Source organism: Macrobrachium nipponense, chromosome 27 (assembly GCF_015104395.2).
Source record: "Macrobrachium nipponense isolate FS-2020 chromosome 27, ASM1510439v2, whole genome shotgun sequence".
NCBI lineage: Eukaryota > Metazoa > Arthropoda > Malacostraca > Decapoda > Palaemonidae > Macrobrachium > Macrobrachium nipponense.
This window is the reverse complement of record NC_087216.1, coordinates 5,875,490-5,895,038: the sequence shown is the minus strand read 5'-3', so window position 1 is coordinate 5,895,038 and position 19,549 is coordinate 5,875,490. Positions and strand designations below refer to the sequence as shown.

The following is a 19,549-nucleotide window of genomic DNA, read 5'->3' as shown; positions in this document are numbered from 1 at the left end:
GGCACAATCTGCACTGATGGGGGGGCGAGGGGGTCTCTCTGGCTCTCAGGATTCCATTATCACTTACAATAATCACTGAGTATGATATACAAAAAACAGATACGTACTTACGCAGGCTTTGTACATTCACACTGAGTAATAGAAAAAGAGAAAAAGCCTTCACGAAGTGAAGAAAACCAATCATAGGACTTGAAGTGGGCAGGGAGGTGAGCAGCACGTCTATCCACCAATGCGGCCGAAAGCAAAGTGGCTCCTCTCCTCGCAGTCGAGCTGACCACCAACTGCCGGACAAGTAGTGAACTACCAAACCTCCTTGTTCGAAGCTTACGACCGGTTTAGCTGCTGCTAAGTACTTTCCTATTGTTAAAGGACCGAGGGTTTGCATACATATCGGAACAAACTGAAACAACTTTACAGATAAAATGTGAAATCTGCACGTGGTTTTCAGCCAAGACATACGCGTGCAAGACGAGTATACATTCATGTTCGTACTAGTTCAACAAAGACATGTACCCGATCAAGACAGAAATCGAGCGATAATTCAGATTGACATGTTTTTAAAAACACAACGAAGACTCAAGCTCCCTTAATCTCGAGGTCTCTAATCAAACCTGTTGACAGGTTTTGAAAAATAACTAGCTTCGAACGGACAAAGATATTCTCTCTCTCTTTTCATACTAAGTTATTTATTCTTTTACATTATGTTATGCGAAATCTGAACACACATTTTAAATAACATCTTATACAGTCAAAGAGGGGATATAAGCATTTTGAAAGTAGCAATATATAATATACCTCCCCCTAGCAGATTTTTTATCACGGTGTTGAATCCAACGATTCGCAACGAGATAAATAATCAGCAAGTACATTGTTTTTGCCACTAATGTGCTGCACTCTTAAGTTATACTGTTGCAAGCACAAAGACCACCTGGTCAGTCTTTGATTATGATTTTTCATTCTCTGGATAAATGATAGTGGATTGTGATCAGACAACACTAAAGTTTCTTCATTCCTAGGTCTATTCACATACACTTCAAACTTTTTCAATGCTGTGATTAGGGCTAAAGTTTCCTTATCGATTGTCGAGTATACTTTCTGATGTTTTTTTCAATTTTGAAGACATGAAGCACACAGGATGGTAGATATTATTTTCATCTTCTTGAAGTAGAACAGCTCCAATGCCACAGTCCGATGCATCAACTTGTATCACAAATTTCTTGTCGAAGTCTTGAGCTTGAAGTACTGGTCTTGAAGTTAAATTGCCTTTTACCTGCTCAAAGGATTCTTGACACTCTGGAGTCCAAACAAACTTAGCTTTGGGACTAGTTGAGTCTGTCAAGGGAGCTACTACGGCTGAGAAATTTGGGAAGAAACGACGATAGAATCCAGCCATGCCTAAAGATCTCTGTAGCTGTTTCCTGGTAGTAGGTAGGGTAGCCTTACGGACACCTTCTGCATTAGCATTTACTGGAGCAAGAAGACCTTTCCCAACTTCAAACCCAAGATACTGCACAGTTGCCTTTCCAAACTCACTCTTCTCTAGGTTGACTGTTAATCCTGCTTCTTGTAGTCTCTTGAAAACTTTCCTCAGAATCTTCAGATGTTTTTCCCATGTTGTAGAGTAAATCACTATGTCATCCAGGTATACACCTACTCCTTCTATCGATCCTAGCAGTTGATCCATCACTCGTTGAAATGTTGCAGGTGCATTCATCAGACCAAATGGCAGAACAGTATACAGATACAGTCCAAAAGGAGTAATAAAAGCTGACAGGAACTTGGCATTCTCCTCTAAGGGAATTTAATAATATCCTTTCAACAAGTCTATATTGGAAACAAACTTGGCTTGCCCAATATTATCAAGTAACTAATCTATAAGAGGCAAAGGATAATTATCAGCCACACTGATAGAATTCAGTTTCCTATAATCAGTACACATCCTAAATGAACCATCTGGTTTCTTCACTAACATACATGGAGAACTGAAATGACTTGAACTGGGTTCTGCTAATCCATGTTGCAGCAAATACTCAACTTCTTTCTTCAAAACATCTCGATGACAATGTGATAAGCGATAGGCTCTTTGCTTGAAAGGTTTTCCATCTTCTTGAATCTTGATCTCATGCTTGGTCAGATCAGTACGTCTAGGCACATCTGCAAAAATTTCTGGGAAACTTCTAATCACTTCACTTAAGTCTTCACCTTGTTCAACACTCAGATGTTTCAACTTATCCTCCAAATTTTCCAAAATTGAAGAATTATTCATCTTGCTTTCAGCTCCCAATTCGTAGCCATCATTGTCTTCTGTAGATAAAGTTGTTTGGGTTACTGACAAATTTCAGTTTTAGTTTCTGAGAAATAAGGTTTCAAGAGGTTCACGTGTATCTTCCTTTGTCTTCTTCGTCTTTCTGGTGTTTCAATCACATAAGTTCTATCACTTAACTTCTAAATTATCTTGTAAGGACCTTGAAATTTATTAGTAACGGGAAATCTCTTGACAGGTAAGAACACTAACACTTGTTGACCAACACTAAAACTTCTTAGCTTAGTCTTAGCATCAAATCTCCTTTTCATTTTCTCTTGACTCACTTTCAAGTTTTCTAAAGAGAATTTTCTAATCTCTTTCAATCTTCTCCGTAATTTCTTCACATACTCTCCTTGGCTTTCCACTTGATTTTCTTCCCAATTTTCCGCAAGAATCTTCAACGGTCCTCTCACTTCTCTACAAAAAATCATTTCATTAGGTGAACATCCCATACTTTCTTGATAAGCATTCCTAATTTCAAATAACATTAATGGTAAACCAACATCCCATTCTCTTCCTGACTGAAGAATACTTTGTCAGCATACTTTTCAATGTCTGGTGGAACCTTTCCAAGGCACCTTGAGTCTGGATAACTGTTGTTTCACTCCTAACAAATTCATCACACCCTGGAATAACTTTGAAGTAAAGTTTGTTCCTCTGTCACTTTGTACTATTTCTGGTATACCAAACTTTGAGAAAAACTCCACAAGTTTTTCAGCAACTATCTTGGCAGATATGTTTCTAACAGGGATTGCTTCTGGATAGCTTTTCACAGGAAACATTAATGTTAACAAATACTCATTTCCTTTCTTTGTCTTCGGCAGCGGTCCAACCATATCTATAATCACTTTGCTAAAGGGTTCTCCTCTAACTTCTATAGGTTGTAGGGGGGCTTTCTTGATGGTTTCATTCGGTTTTCCAGCTATCTGGCAGGTATGACATTCACGACAAAACCTGCTAACGTCTTTGTGAAGTCCAGGCCAGAAAAAAATATTTCATGATCTTCTCTACAGTCTTCCTGATTCCCATAAGTCCAGACTCATGAGCTACTGCACTTGCTTCCTTAATGGATATGGAATCAAAATTTGATGATATTCGCCCCATACAGCATCTCCTGGTATATCTGTAGGTCTATACTTCCTCATCAGCAAACCTTCCTTCAGATAATAACAGGTAGGAGTTTGTTGCATCTCTTCTCGATCAACAACTCCGAAGAACAAATCAGTTAACGATGCATCCTTCTTCTGCAAGTCCATTAGCTTCTCTCTTGTTGTGGAATAATGGATATTTTACTATGCAATTGCTGTACAATTCATTTCCATGTATTTAATAAAATCACCCATTGTGAATGCATCCGCATGTGTCGCCCTGTATCATGAACCCTGCACATGCGCATGGTTATTCTTCTTGCTTCTCTTGGCGTGAGCTGCACGCCCTGCAGAGCCTCTGTACATATTTACCTTTTGCTGCTTGGAATAAAGAAATCTACGACTCGGGATATCATTTCTCCCATACTGCAATCTTTCGTCTTCTAATGAAAGACATCACCACCTATCACCATGGTGCAGTGACGAGACCATTCAGCATTTTCAAGGAACACCGGAATCAGCATTCAAACCCAGCCGCCATTACCCCTCGGTCGCCTTTGGATTTTACAGTGCTAGTGCGGTGCTTATGATACGTTCATGCAGTGTTTGTGTAGTGCCAGTGCAGTGTAATGTCAGTGCTTTGATTTTAGTGGGTTGTATTTTTCTTATGCCTTGCCCCAGCTCTACGGGCACCCTTATTTCCATACCCAGCTACAGAGCCCGAGGCACATCCACCCACGCTCATCATTTGCCATACACTGCCGACTCATTTTTTCAACAATCGAGTGGTCGCTCCCCACTCCCCACCCAACTGCCCACCCCCCAGGAGCCCACCCAGGCCACTCTCTACCGCCTGCCAGTATTCGCCGCACAGTTGAAGAATTCTTCCTTTAAACTGCAGTTGACATTGCAGAAAACTGTTCATAATGGCTTCTGCTTCACATCAAGACGAGCCTGGGGATATGCAACACGACCAGGACCCTGAAGACCGCCAGTTGCCTTCACACCCAGTCTCACCATTAGACCGTCGAACCCTTCCAGGTTTTGCATCGCTGGAAACCCCACCTTTGCTCTCACCGCACCTGAGTATACCGCCTCCCACAGCTCCAAATACGGAGTTAAGGCTCCTCATCAAGTACCTGGAGGAATCTCGACAGGCCGAGTTGGCTGCATGTCGGAGAGAGGAAAAGCAACGTCGTTATGGAGAGGAACAACGTCGTCACAAAGAGGATCTACGCCGCCAGGAGGACAACTCAACGTTTCACCGTACTGTTGCAGCTACTTAGTGTCAATTCGACCCAGCAGCAAGCAACACCAGCGGACTCACAACTTCCCACACAATCCTCAGTGCCATCATCCACCCAGCCACCACCCCCACAGAAAGCCATCGCCCAGACCCCGCCATCCTTACGTCCTGATGCCACATACCAAGTGTTCAGGGAATGGCGTAGACACTGGGATGACTACAGTGTGATGGTAGACCTAGGGACATTACCTACCAAGAAACAAATGATACAGCTTCATATGTGCCTCAGCCTGGAGACCCAAAGGATACTCGAGCACACGCTCAACGTACCACCAGACACAGATCGGAGTGTTGACGAGGTCTTGAATATTCTCCAGGAACACATCAAGAACCTGCGGAATGAAGCTCTACGAGGCAGGGACCTGCTCTCCTGCAAGCAGATGGAAGGGGAAAGCTTCAGCGACTTCTACGTCCGACTGAAGCATGTAGCAGAGGAAATCGACGTCTCTCCTGGCCATTCTGCTGTGTGTGAGGAGACTCAGCTGAAGATGATCATTATCATGGGAGTCAGGGACGAGGAGCTCACTCAGAAACTCATTGCCCTGGACGCTGCAGCTTCATTGGCCACCATGGTTAACGAATGTCGCTTCTATGAGGCCACACGGACAGCCACTACCGCCATACGTGCCCCTCTTTCTAAATTGTGTGCCGTCTCCACTTATAAAAAAATCAAAGGACATGGCAACAGGGGTTCTACCTCGCTACCAACCCCTAACAAGGACACTTTATGCCCTTCCTGCACAAGGAAGCACAGTTCAACAGGAAAGTGCCCAGCCAGCGACAGTGTATGTGTAAACTGTGGCTGCAAAGGACACTGGCGCAGAACCCCAAAGTGCCCCGCCAACAAGGCCACATGCAGACACTGCGGCCGAGTGGGCCACTATGACAAGTACTGCCGTCAGCAGATGAATGCCAAGCAGAGCGGCCCGCCCAATGCCACGCCCCCTTCTAGCAAGCCCTCTAACTGTCGCAAGGTCGAGACCCCTTCTTCATCAACTGACTCCTCACCATCACCTATATCCATCGCCCTAACCTACAAGGGTGAGACATCGAAGATAATGTGTTGCTGCCTGACACAGGAGCTGATGTATCAGTGTTGGGCCCCCAGCACTTGGAACTCCTTCGCATTCCCAGGACTGAGCTACAGCCTCCTGCAACATCAGTGACACTCACGGCAGATGGGTCAAAGATGACACCTGCTTTAGGAACCCTTAAGGCCACCTTGTCCTTGGCCAAACGGTCCTGCCTCGCCACGATTCAAGTCCACGAACGCATTCAGATGCCACTCCTGTCCTACGCACTTTGCAAGGAGTTGGCCATCATCCCACCAGGCTTTCCGCGGCCCATTCTACAGGTCACCCACGTTAATCGATGCAAGGAGCTACCCCTGCATGCTGACACGACCCCTGCTGAGGCCCAAGAGTATTTCTTACAAACCTTTCAGGATGTACTCGTGTCAAAGGAAGACCTTAAAGCAGCTCCACTGAGGCCGATGGCCGGCCCTCCCATGAAAATCCACCTTAAGGAAGACGCGGTCCCTTTCGCCATCCACACCCCAAGGCAGATACCCTACGCTTTCCACGAACCTGTCAAGAATGAATTAGACTCCATGGTACAACAGGGAATCATTAAGCCTTGTGGAGATGAGCCATCGGAATGGTGCCACCCTCTAGTCGTCGTTCCTAAGGCCAAGGGAGTTCGAATCACAGTGGATCTCACGAAGCTGAACACACAAGTCTCCCGTCCAGCCCACCCTTCGCCCACGCCCTTAGCTGCTGTCCGTACTGTCGACTCCACCGCCAAGTTCTTCACCACCGCGGATGCTCTACATGGCTACTGGCAGATGGAGCTAGCAGAAGAGGACCGCCACCTCACCACTTTCATTACGCCTTATGGACGCTTCCAGCATTGCCGGGGACCTATGGGCTTCGCTGCCACTGGTGATGCCTATTGTTACCGCGGCGACCTAGCTCTCCAAGGCATGAAGAAGTGTGTCAAGGTTGTTGATGACATTCTCATCTTCGACGATGACCTACTGACACACTACCACAGGATCCACGAACTGCTCACCCGCTGCCGCAAAAATGGCATCACTCTCAACAAAGAAAAGTTCACAATGGCAGAGACCAGAGTGAATTTCTGTGGCTTCACCCTCTCCGAAGAAGGAATTGCTGCTGACCCAGGACGAGTTGCTGCTCTGCAAGACTTCCCTACACCATCCAACCTGACGGACTTACATTCCTTCATGGGATTAGTAAACCAGTTGGCAGAGTTTACCCCAGATATTGCCCTGACTGCACAGCCCCTTCGACCACTCATGAGCCCCAAGCGCTCTTTTCTTTGGACACCTGACCATGACCAGGCCTTCAAACGTGTGAAACAAGCACTTTCAAACCCACCTGTTCTTGCGTCTTTTGACCCAACCCTGCCAACCACTCTCCAGACCAATGCATCTCGCCTCTACGGGATAGGCTACGCTCTCCTCCAGGACTGTGGACATCTCCGAGTAGTCCAGTGTGGATCCCGCTTTCTCGCAGACGCCGAAACAAGATATGCAACGATTGAACTGGAGATGCTTGCAGTATCTTGGGCCCTCACAAAGTGCTGCCTATACCTCAAAGGACTGCCAACCTTCACCCTGCAAACCGACCATCGCCCATTGGTGCCTATCATCAACAGTTACACGCTGGACATCGTTGAAAACCCACGGCTCCAGCGAATGAAGGAGCGCATGTCGCAATATCAATTTACTGCAGTGTGGCGCGCCGGCAAGTCTCTATGCATTCCAGATGCACTTTCTCGTGCACCAGTCAGCTACCCCACCTCTGAGGAATGACTGGCTGTGCTGAGGTAACAGCACATGTCAGATCTGTCATCAATGCTACAACAGCTTCCCAGGATGAGGATGCCCCAACCATTGACGCCGACCGGACCCTACAGGACATGTCGATAGCAGCACAGGCCGACCCCACCTACGTTCGCCTTCGCGACTGCATCAGTTCTGGGTTTCCCACGAACCGCTACGACCTACATGCATCCTTATCACTGTACTGGAAGCTGCAAGAAGCCCTCACTACAGATGGCAACCTCGTGCTCTACGGGGCAAGAATACTAGTTCCTGCAGCTCTACGTCGCCACACACTCGCCAGACTCTATGATAGTCACCATGGTGTCGAGGCTACCAAACGTCGGGCTCGACAAACCGTCTTCTGGCCTGGGATAGACTCGGACATCGCCAACACCGTCGCTGCCTGCGAGCCGTGCCAAGTCCTGCGTCCTAGCCAACAACGGGAGCCTCTCCACAACGACGACCATCCATCCAGGCCCTTTGAGTCGGTATCGGCGGACTTCTTCCAGGTAGCTGGGAAGTCCTTTCTTGAAGTCGCCGACCGCCTCTCTGGCTGGCCTGTGGTTGTCCCTTGCAAGGGTGACACTACTGCCTCCTCTACCATACGGCACTTCTGCCGCTACTTCAGAGAGGTGGGTGTTCCCTTACGCCTGCGCTCCGATGGAGGGCCTCAGTTTACCAGCAAAGAATTTGCCAACTTCACAGAACGTTGGTGTGTACACCACATCACCTCGTCGCCACATTACCCACAGTCTAATGGACACGCTGAGGCCGCCGTCAAGGCTGTCAAGCACTTGATCCTCAAAACTGCCCCCACAGAAAACATTGACTGTGAGGATTTCGATCGTGGTCTCCTTGAGTTAAGAAACACACCCAACCAGTCTGGTCGCTCTCCTGCCCAGGTACTGTATGGTCACCCTCTCCGTACATGTGTGCCTGCCCATCCTCAGTCATTCACAGATGATTGGCAGGGAAAGGCCCATGACTGTGACCGCCGAGCCGCTGCCAGAGCTGCTCAGGTGCAGCGCAACTATGACGCCCACGCCCGCCCCCTGCCCAGGCTTAATGTGGGCCAACATGTCCTTCTCCAGAATCCGACATCCCACCGATGGGACACAGTTGGGATTGTCATGGGTGGTGCACGATCACGCGAGTACGAGATCTATCTCCCAAGTGGTCGAGTGTTACGTTGGAACCGTCGTTTCCTATATCCACTGCCCAACCCCAGTCAAGTTCCCAGCTCTGATCTCCCTGTGGTCCCTAGCCCAGACATGGAAAAGTCATCAATTCCCTCCAAAGCCCCTCACAGGTCCCCAAGATTGAACAGGCCTACATAATGTACATATCTACATGTAATTTGTTTAGTACGTTCAAAATACCTCTTTGAACGCAAAAGGGGAAGGGGAGGTGTGGAATAATGGATATTTTACTATGCAATTGCTGTACAATTCATTTCCATGTATTTAATAAAATCACCTATTGTGAACGCATCCGTATGTGTCGCCCTGTATCATGAACCCCGCACATGCGCATGGTTATTCTTCTTGCTTCTCTTGGTGCGAGCTGCACGCCCTGCAGAGCCTCTGTACATATTTACCTTTTGCTGCTTGGAATAAAGAAATCTACGACTCGGGATATCATTTCTCCCATCCTGCAACCTTTCGTCTTCTAATGCAAGACATCACCACCTATCACCACTTGTCACTTGACCAACTTCAAGGGTTGAATTCTCGATATCGGCTAACTCAGCTACTGTAGTTTAACTACTGTCTTCAGGAACACTTTGACTACGCTGAGTCTCTTCAGGAACAACAGGTTCTTCTTCTTCGCCATTGTCTTCTTCATCTTCTTGGGAAATCCCTTCTTGGTCAGCACTAGCAATATGGGAAACATCACTTCCCTGGAACAATTCTTCTAAGCACAAAGATCCTTCACTTGATCCTTCTTGGGTGGGTAAATCCTCAGTTTCTTCACTTGCAGTCGTAGTCCTCTTCATACTTCTGGTAGTTACACAACTAGGAAACAGGTGGGGGTTATTCTTCTCCAACTCTACTGTAGGACTAATCCTCAATGGTTTGTTTGTCACTACAGGACAAGGAATAAATGGTACACCACCAACTTCATTCCCCAACAGAACATGTACACCTTCCACAGCCAGTGAGTCCTTTACAGCAAAATCAACATTCCCTGTCACCAATTCACATGACAGATGTAAGCGGCATATAGGAGTTACTTCCTCTCCTCCTATACCCTTCAAAATAACTGAATCTCCTGTGAGACTCTTCTCCAACTGAGGGTGAGAACCCCATACTACCTCACTATGGTTACTCCCTGTATCACGTAATATCTTAACTGGTACTTGCACACTTCCTTCTTGAGTTGACGGGCATACCCTCACTGCTAAGCCACTCACTGCTTGAGGTTACATTTCCACTGGTTGCTAAACATTCAGCTTGTTTAGTTTCATTCTTCTCTGGAGTCTGATTCTTTCCCACTCTGCTCTTCGTAGTTTGTTTCACCTGGTCACCTTTCACAACTTGACCAACTGGCTTTGACAGCTGTTGATTCCGTTAACACTCTTGACTGAAGTGTCCTGCTCTTCCACACTTGAAACAGACAACATTAGGTTTCTGTAACTGTCTTGAAAAACTGGATGAGGATTTCACATTAGTTTGCTGAGGTGTATTACCTTGTGTACTCTTGGTAGTATCACTTGTAGGTTTCCCATTAAATTTGTTCCTGTTATTTGGATAAGACTTAAAACCTGGGCGTTGTTGACTCTGGTACTTGACATTGTAATTACTTTTACTACTAATTATATTGTAATCTTCACTCAGTGTAGCAGCTTTGTTAAGTTTCTTCACCTCTCTCTCTCAAATAGGCTCTTATATGTTCAGGAATTCCCTGAAGATACTGTTCAAGAACAAGTAATTCTTCTAACTCATCAAAAGTTTTAACTTTAGCAGCTTCTACCCAACGTTTGAAACACCTTCTCACTTTGTATGCATAATCTAAGAATGTTCCCTTCTCATCTTTTCTTAAATTTCTGAATCTTTCATTGTAGTACTCTGGGGTCATCTGGTAAACTTGCAGCACACTGTGTTTAAGTACCTTGTAGTCTTTACACTGATCAGCTGTTAAGGCTAGATAAGCACTTCTCTCTTTACCAATCAAGACACTTTGTAGCAAAACTGACCATTTATCTTATGGCACTCCCATACCTGAAGCCACTTTCTCAAAGTGATCAATAAACTCATCTGGAGCTTCTTCAGTAAACTTAGGGATTAACTTCTGTACTCTTACTACATCAAATACAGGGTCTTGATTACCTTGGTTAGGGTTAGAAGGTGTTACAGGTAATGTGGAACTAGCTCTTATCAATTCCATCTCCCTTTCATGTCTTGCGATTTCTCTTTCCTCTTTTATCCTTTCTCTTTCCTCTTCTGCTGCTTTTTCTTCTTCTCTTTCTCTTCTTTCTTGTTTTTCCCTGTCTATTCTTTCTCTTTCAGCTTGCATTCACTCTCTTTCAGCAAGCATTTTTAGCTTAATCAAATTCTCTTCTGCTTCAATGCGTCTAAGCTCTAACTCTGCATCACTTTTCTCTTTCTTTTCTGCTTGCTTATTTATGAGATCAGCACGTGCTACATTCAACAACTCTTGAGCCAATTCTAACTCATCTTCATCAGTTATTCTACCAGAGTTTATCAATGATTCCATAGCAATACATCTTATTTGTGCCTTTACCATACTAGTAGACACATAACCACCACATGCCACTGCTAAACGCTCCACTGTGCCTTAGTCAGAGTGGTTTCAGATAAAACTTGGATGGAAGGGGCTGCTAAAAATTCCTGAACCTTGAACTGAGCCATTTTCCTCTAAGTTATCAACTTACAATTCAATACAATAAATGCAAAACGTAAACAATATGGTCACTCTCCTAACAAAATATATCCCTAACACCACCAGTATATTAACACCACCAGTATATACTAGAGTGATAATGAAATCTGTTTTCCCGGGTCTCTGGGCACCATTAATACTTGTGACGAAGTGCCAAGTATCTGGTTAGTACACTTACCATTCATTAATTGTTACCTCACAACAGCCAGACACCTGAACCCTCATCACAGGTACTGAACGACTGAATACTCTAAAGGCAACAGTGATCCCTTAACCACTTACTAGTATTGCAGAAAATCAGACTAAGTTCATCAAAACAGGTGTGAGGTAATCTTGTAAGTAATTAAATTAATCAAAGGGCATCACTCCATCAATAACTTTAAAAGTCTAAGTATTTCCCTGATTTCAGAAGTCTAAGTACTTCCCTGGTTCTAAGTCACTTCAAGTTAATTGAAGGAAAACAGATCAGTTACCACTCTATGCTTCTACCTAAGCTAATCATAATTAAATACTGGTGTAAAATAAAGAAAACACTTGTAAAAATTTTAAATACAAAAATTTATTATTAAACTCAAAACTTATAAGTGAAATTCACAATATCAAGGAAAATTACTGTTACTTGAAAACAAAGTAAAGTTTAATTAATTCTTTAATCAGTTAAGTAAAATTAAATCAACATTAATTTATCACAAAATTCAAGAAAATTAATTCAATCAAAATTCAAAAGTGTAAGGCAATAATTGAAATTTGGAAATTAATTCACAAATGCTAAACAGCAATAAAACTTGAAAAGAATTCTAAGTAAAGGCAAATTAATTCACAAGTGTTAAATTCAATTAAATGTGCAACAATTAAGTAATGAAAATAACTAAGTTAATTAAATTGTGAATGCACATGAAAACACAGAAAAATGTGGAAAATACCAAAATTGCAAAAAGTATTAATCACACAGAATATAAAATAAAAACACACACTTCAATAAGAAAATGAATAAATGCACAAAACATAAAAATCACTTTAAATGAAACAAACACAAAACACAAAAATTTGCAATGTGTAAAAATGTAAATCTTTTCACTCAAACCATTGTAACTATTAGTTATTAGTTCTCTAAACCATTGTAACCAATAGTTATTAGTTTTTAACAAACCTTCGTAACCATCAGTTATTAGTTGCAACTAATAAAAATATAACACACTTTACCTTCTTGGTATACCAATTTTCTTTCTTTGCTACAGCTTGTTTCACACTTTCACAAAACCAGGCACCGTTACACACAATATTAGTTCAGATTCCACAAAAACACTAAATAATACTAAATAAACTCTAAGAAATATCAAATGTGAAATCTACAAGTTACGAGTGACCATTTTACGTTACGTTAATATCTATTATGGCGAGGCAAAGAGAGAGAGAGAGAGAGAGAGCGAGAGAGAGAGAGAGAGAGAGAGAGAGAGAGAGAGAGAGAGATGTGAACGCTTTAAGGTATTAAGTCTGAATGAATTCTCTTCCTTAAGGAAACTGGACAGTGGAGATGACACAAAACGTTTTGGGCAATAATTCTTTCTAGAAGCTTAGAAAACTGATGCAACTTTACAGATAAAATGTGAAATCTGCACGTGGTTTTCAGCAAAGACATACGCGTACGATATGAGTATACATTCATGTTCCTACCAGTTCAACAAAGACACGTACCCGATCAAGACAGAAAACGAGCAATAATTCAGATTGACATGTTTTTAAAAACACAATGAAGACTCGAGCTCCCTTAATTTTTCTGGATTGGGATTTGTGTGTGCATAAATATATTAACGTTACTGAGGTCGGGGAAGATCGTAATTCCGAAAGTCCTAATTCCAGTAGTTTTGGATATAGTACATTGCAGGTTCGGTAGTCCACACTTGGGGATAGAAAAAACTTATAATGAGGTGCGTGTTAAATATATTTGGAAAAATATGGGGAAAGATGTGGAAAATTTTGTGAAAAACTGTACAGTATGCAATACCTGCAAACCTGCAAGGATAACTTCCTGCAAATTAGGGTCATATCCGATACCAAGTAGACCTTTTCAGAGAATACATATGGATATCCTAGGAAATTTTTGTGAATCTAGATATGCTAATAAGTACCTATTAGTAGTAATAGATGAACTTACGAGGATAGTAGAAATTTTTCCACTTAAGCATATAACAGCTGAAAAAGTAGCTATAGCATTTTGCAATGGTATCATTTGCAGATATGGCTCACCCGAGGTTTTATTGACCAACAATGGCAGAGAATTTGTAAACAAAACTTCAGAATGTTTGGTGTAAGTCATGGGGATACAGAAAGTAACAATTATTCCAATCAGACCTGAAGCTAATGGGTTGTGTGAATGAGCAAACAGGAAAGTGGTTGAAGCTCTCAGGAAGACTGTAGGTGGTAATGATAAAAACTGGGATAGATATATTAATGTTGTTAGACATAATATTAACACTGGTTAGTGATTCCAGTAGAATGTCTCCATTTGAAGCTTTGTTTGGTTGCCGAGCACGAGGCACATTTGATCTGTTAACTATACCTCACCATGGGGAAGATACAATTGAAGCATTAATTTCCACAGTGAAGGAGAGACATGCTTGTCTCAGCTGTTATCTTGAGGCCACGACCCGAGAAATGGTAGAAAGAAGTAATAGCAGGACATCTGATCCTAAAATCAATGTTCGAGACAAGATATTTCTGAAAATCAACGTGAGAAATGAACTAAATTACAGATTGGGTTTGAAATTTGAGGGTCCTTTTAGAGTCGTTGAGGAAAAGACTGGAAACAGATTTATAGTCTTAGAGGAAAAAACAGGTCAGTCGAAATTAACCCATATATCAAAACTAAAAAGAGTTGGTTGTGGTAACTAATAAGAGTGCAATTATCAGATAAGGGGCTGCTTGTTGATATACCAGTTGGTGATAAAAAAAAACCCATTTCATAGCTACATATTTAGGCTGTTTCCTAGTACTTTCAAGTGATCAGAAGTTGTTTGGACAGGGGTAGAAATCATGTATATATTAGGAGAGGAATTCCAGTCCTCAGCAGTTGACTATAAAGCAGGGTGTGTGTTAGTCTATGACAGATACGTGTGTGAAAGTAGAATATTTACTCTAACATGCGTTGACCTGCCAGGTTGTGAACTAGAGTTAGCTCACAAGGTTATACCGACTCACTGTGACTTTAGAGAAATATCTGACGCAGGATTTCTACTATATGCAACGAAGACAACAACTCACTCCTACTACAGGGGTCACAGATGTTCGATCATTCCTGCCGCGTTATCTTGGAGTGGTTTATGGTGCTCAGCTGTCGCGTGTACAACTCATCAACGAAGGTGCTCATGAAACGCTTACATGGAAACCACGAGGCGGTTCAAGTTCTGCTTACATTAGAGACGGTTACGGTCCCACCGTTGGAGGATAATGACGAGGATGAACTTTTCTTTGACGAACGCTACACAGCTCCAGTGGTTACGGTTATGGTATCCATAGTGATAGTCGAAATATGTGTTATAGGGGCTATCTTGCAAACATTATGAACCAGTATATACCAGTTGCTGATGTGGTGTGCAATAGGAGTGCACAAAAGACATAGGTGGCCGAGCCATTTTAAAAATGGTGTGGTAGTGAATTGCTAATCTCAGTTTTTTCCGGTTAGAGACAGAGCGCTTAGTGACAAGCGCTAGGCTCCTTGAAAAATGCTGAAATGAAAAACAGCCAGGAATGATGACCAATGCGATCTGAAGTCGGCGACACCTTAGCAATCACATGCTTGGGATATACGTCGACCATTGTTGCTAGGCGCTCCGCAAGGCGTGTCTGCATGTGTGTTCGTAGCGTATAGTGTATAGGCGTGATGATAGGTGATGAAAAGAGGAGAGGACACTCTTTGATTGCTTGTGTCAGTGTGCAGAACACACCTGGGAGAGGTTTGAGAACGCCCATTGAATAAGATGGGTTCAATGGCACCATATAAGAGAATGGGTTCTCTAAAGATTAATTGACTATCAAAAATGGCGTAGTTAAACCTGGTTCAGGAGAGGAAAATGACAGTTTATGGTTTTTGGGGGTTTGACTTTATTCATTTAATTCCACTTTAATGTATTCATTTTGTTCCATGTTAATGTTAGCTAGTATGGGAAATATAAAGTATATTTTGTATCTACGAGGGTTTATTAGCTTAGTTTTCCATTTCAGTTTCAGCCACAGATCGAGGGTAGGCAGTTGCTTGTTAGCAGTTTCTTTCATTTGTCTAAACGAGTATCATTTGCTTCTAAAAACTCGTTTGAGATATATATATATATATAATATATATATATATATTATATACTATATATATATACATATATATGTATATGAATATATTGTAATAATATATAATATATATCTATATATATATAAATATATATATATATTATTATATATATTGGTATATGTTTTATATATATATATATATATATAGATATTATATTATATGTATATTATTATATATATATATATATATATATATATATATATATATATATATATATATATAAATTATATGTGTGTGCGTGTGCACTAGTTTGGTAAAAGCATCTGGTATCGATAGAGATCATTGTTGTACGCTGATGAATTTGTATTTTTCCAAATGCGTCTTCACTCTTTCTACCTCTCTCCCTCCCTCTCCTGAACATCACCTCCCTTGTTCATTTCGGTAATGCGCTTGATATCTTCTCCTTCTGCATTCACCACCTCCCCCCCTTTTCTTCATGTTTGTCGCTTCACTAATTCATTTCGCCGTTCCAGTCAATTTTGTTTCCAGTCGCTACTTTTGTAAACTAAAAGCGTCCCCTTCTCTCCACCCATTTGGTCGCCTCTTTCCCGGTTCCAATCTTCATTGAGAAACACAATCGGTCGTCCCTCACAAGGGAGATGAATGGTTTCACTAGAGAAGTTGGGGGGCTGGATGGAAGAGGGGTATACTGATTATGTCTCAAGGGGAGAATGATTCTCTTTTCGTTGTCTTTGTAGAGAGAGGAAGAAGAAGAAGAAAAACGCTAGGAACTACCATTCAAGCACCAAGTCCGTTTGTCTTTTATTTGTATTAAAGAGAGGAAAGAAACATATACGTAGTAGGCAAACTACCAGACCAAATTCAGGGAACTGAAAAGAGCAACAGCTTGCTGAATAGGGAACGATGAAAACTGGATGTTTTTTGTGCTCTAACTGATATTGCAACTATGACTGCGAGTCTCAAAATTTCATCAGAAATGTTATTAGACAATTAAAGCTCGTCATGAAACTGACCATTTTATTGGATATTGGGCAGTTATATAACAAGCAAAAATTTTATTATTTAGAGATACATCGAAAAACTTGAGCAGCTATAATACTGTAAATCTTTTTTAGTAATATGTGAATCTAATAAATAAATACGGGAGAAACGAAATTGTATCACCAAATGCATTTACATTATGCATTACATTTTCTTCTCAAACCAAGGAATTTACGGAGAATCTACTAACTTCATTTATTCCAAACATAGCTGAATATTTTATCAATCTCAAAGGGTAGACGTGTTCATGATGAAAAACAAATTGTACATAAGACGATTTTCCATTGGCACGATATATAAGCAACCATGTATAAAAAGTATTCTACAAGAATGAAAATATTCCAAAACAAGCTTAACGATAAGCTGTGAAAGAAAAAAAAATACCATTTAATCCCAGAGATCGTTTTCCATAGTTCATAATTTGCCAAGTCCGCAACCGAATTCATATAATTTTATGTAATTCCACTGTATTGGTCCTGTAAAACAAGAATATGTAAAATATATGAAAAGACGCTTGTTGTTAAATTTCATGTTAGTACATAATTTATGTTTCGCCATGGACCACCGCCATCTTGAATTCAAGATGGCGGTGCATAGGCTCCCATCACCAAACAATACGGATGATGGCCAAAGAGACCAGGAGCACAAGAGGAAGTAAAAAGCTTATCCTAATCTACAAGTAAAATCCTACATGCAAAAAATGGAAGATAATTTTGGTCTTACGTCGTCTTCTTTCATCAGGAGTTGACCACTAAAATTCCGTCTGCTTACTGCTGACACGCTGAACAATACAGTCAAGTCTGGCGTTTATGAAAGACGATGTGAACATTTCGACAAGACTGCTTTTGAATTATAGGTACGCCAGTCGTACTGCTGGACCCTACGTCGTGTAGCTTTCCTGAAAAATATACATTTGACAAGTGGTATCAGATATGAGTAAGTACACTTGAAAAATTAACACGCAGATACCCGTTATCATAAGGAGACTTAAATAAGCATGATCTCGTAAGCTTTGAATTTATTAAAGGACTTCTAGGGAAGCACCTTAAAAGCATAAGCTACATTAAAGGGACAGAGTTAATAGCTCTAAAGACTACTGAGTTATTAAACAGTGTGTAATTCTTTTTTTTTTTTTTAGGGAGCGAGAATTATTATCAAACCGTAGGTTAAAGCAAAAAATGTAAAGAATGAAATATGAACAAATGAACCAGGGAAATACTAACAGAAATTTAATATAAGAAAACGAGTAAAATCAAATAGGCCAAAATGAATATCAAGTTAAAAGCAGCCAAGACGAGACACGAAAGAATATCAAGAATACTTTAAAAAAAAAAAGGAAGATGCTGACGAAGTCATATGTACTCAGGGAGTGGCACTGATGTTTACGTAGCCCAAAGAATTAATGAAATATCTTTAGGTAAAAAACAATTGAGGAAAATGCGTGTGAACAGAAGGACAACGCTGGGTGGATAACTTGATTGTATACAAGGAGCCGAAGCAGACCTGAATGCACCGATGAATGAAATCACAGTGCTTGCAGTGGAATTAGCAATACCGACACAAAGGAGATGGAAAGCACCATGCTATGATGGAATTTCTGCAAAGATGATTTCAGCTGAATATGAAATAACACCTAGTATTTTAATTGCACTGCTTTGCAGAATTTGGTGACTGGGAACTGGAAGTCACATCAAAGAAACTGAAGAAAAGTGATGCCACTGTTTGTGTCACTTGAGAGGTACTGAAGTTTTTCATCACTGTTAAAGCTTTCAGCTTCACTGCCCCAACAAGGTTTAGCCACCAGATCCGGCAGTCAATCACAGAGCAACCCTGTGGTCATGTTCTTATTTGTTCCGACTGCATGCTCGATTCCCCACCTGTAACATTTCTGCCAGCATGTCATATCAAAATTGGTCAAATCCAGCGAACCAAGTTAGTTGTCTTCAGATTCCTGGGTATGTCTCCAATATTTGCGACCTGTCAGAGTGATCAGGAAGACCACCATTGTTCCCGTACAAACTGGCGACTGATAGACTAATTATGGCCACAGCCTGCAAAGAAAAGAAGAGTATTGAATGTGGTGCTTCATTTCGGGATTTGCTCTTTCTCTTAAGAGCATAGGGTCGCCCTCCAGTAGCTCTGTAGACACAGCCTGGTTTTCCATCAAACCCTGGAGATTCATTGCTACTGCTACAAAAAGCTGCCAAATGGAATAAATGCAGCATTTAAGATCTGGTGTCTTCATTTGATCACACATCTACAGGCTTCTAATGGCATTCTTTTACTAACATATGGCCACCAAAGCTTCACCTTTCCCCTACTGTTGAAGAACTAACAGTGAGTTCATTCTCATCAATGTCCAGATGCACAAAGGGATAAAAAAACCGTAGATGGAGAGAGGATTGATGAGGTTGAATCTTTAAAAAATTTTGAAACAATAACATCCAATACAGGTTCTCTTGCATTGGAATTTGGTGAAAGCAATGGATGGGCTGAATAAGACGTAGAAATCAGACTTAAATTGCACACATAAGAAGAGCTATACAGTCTGGTATGATCTGTATTCCTAAACTGACAAGAATCACGGTATGCGAATTATACTATATCTGAAAGGTTTGGCTAATTTTTGAAATTAGACTCCAAGAATATCAGGAATCAGGAGCATTTAGCCCAGAAATGGTAGTGTCAGTGAAATTGCAGAAGTTCCTGATGTTGGAGGAATAGCAATGAAAGTGAGATGGAGTTGGCCTCCGCAACC

The 19,549-nt window shown here is 41.7% G+C and overlaps 1 long non-coding RNA gene across 1 annotated transcript in view; it reads right to left on the bottom strand.

Annotated features, from left to right (window-relative positions):
* LOC135200769 (uncharacterized) overlaps positions 1 to 19,549 on the bottom strand; it is a 184,495-nt gene that overhangs the window by 24,236 nt on the left and 140,710 nt on the right. Inside the window, exon 4 of the long non-coding RNA XR_010311355.1 lies at positions 17,515 to 17,689. This is a non-coding gene — a long non-coding RNA (uncharacterized LOC135200769). The remainder of the gene's footprint in view (positions 1 to 17,514; positions 17,690 to 19,549) is intronic.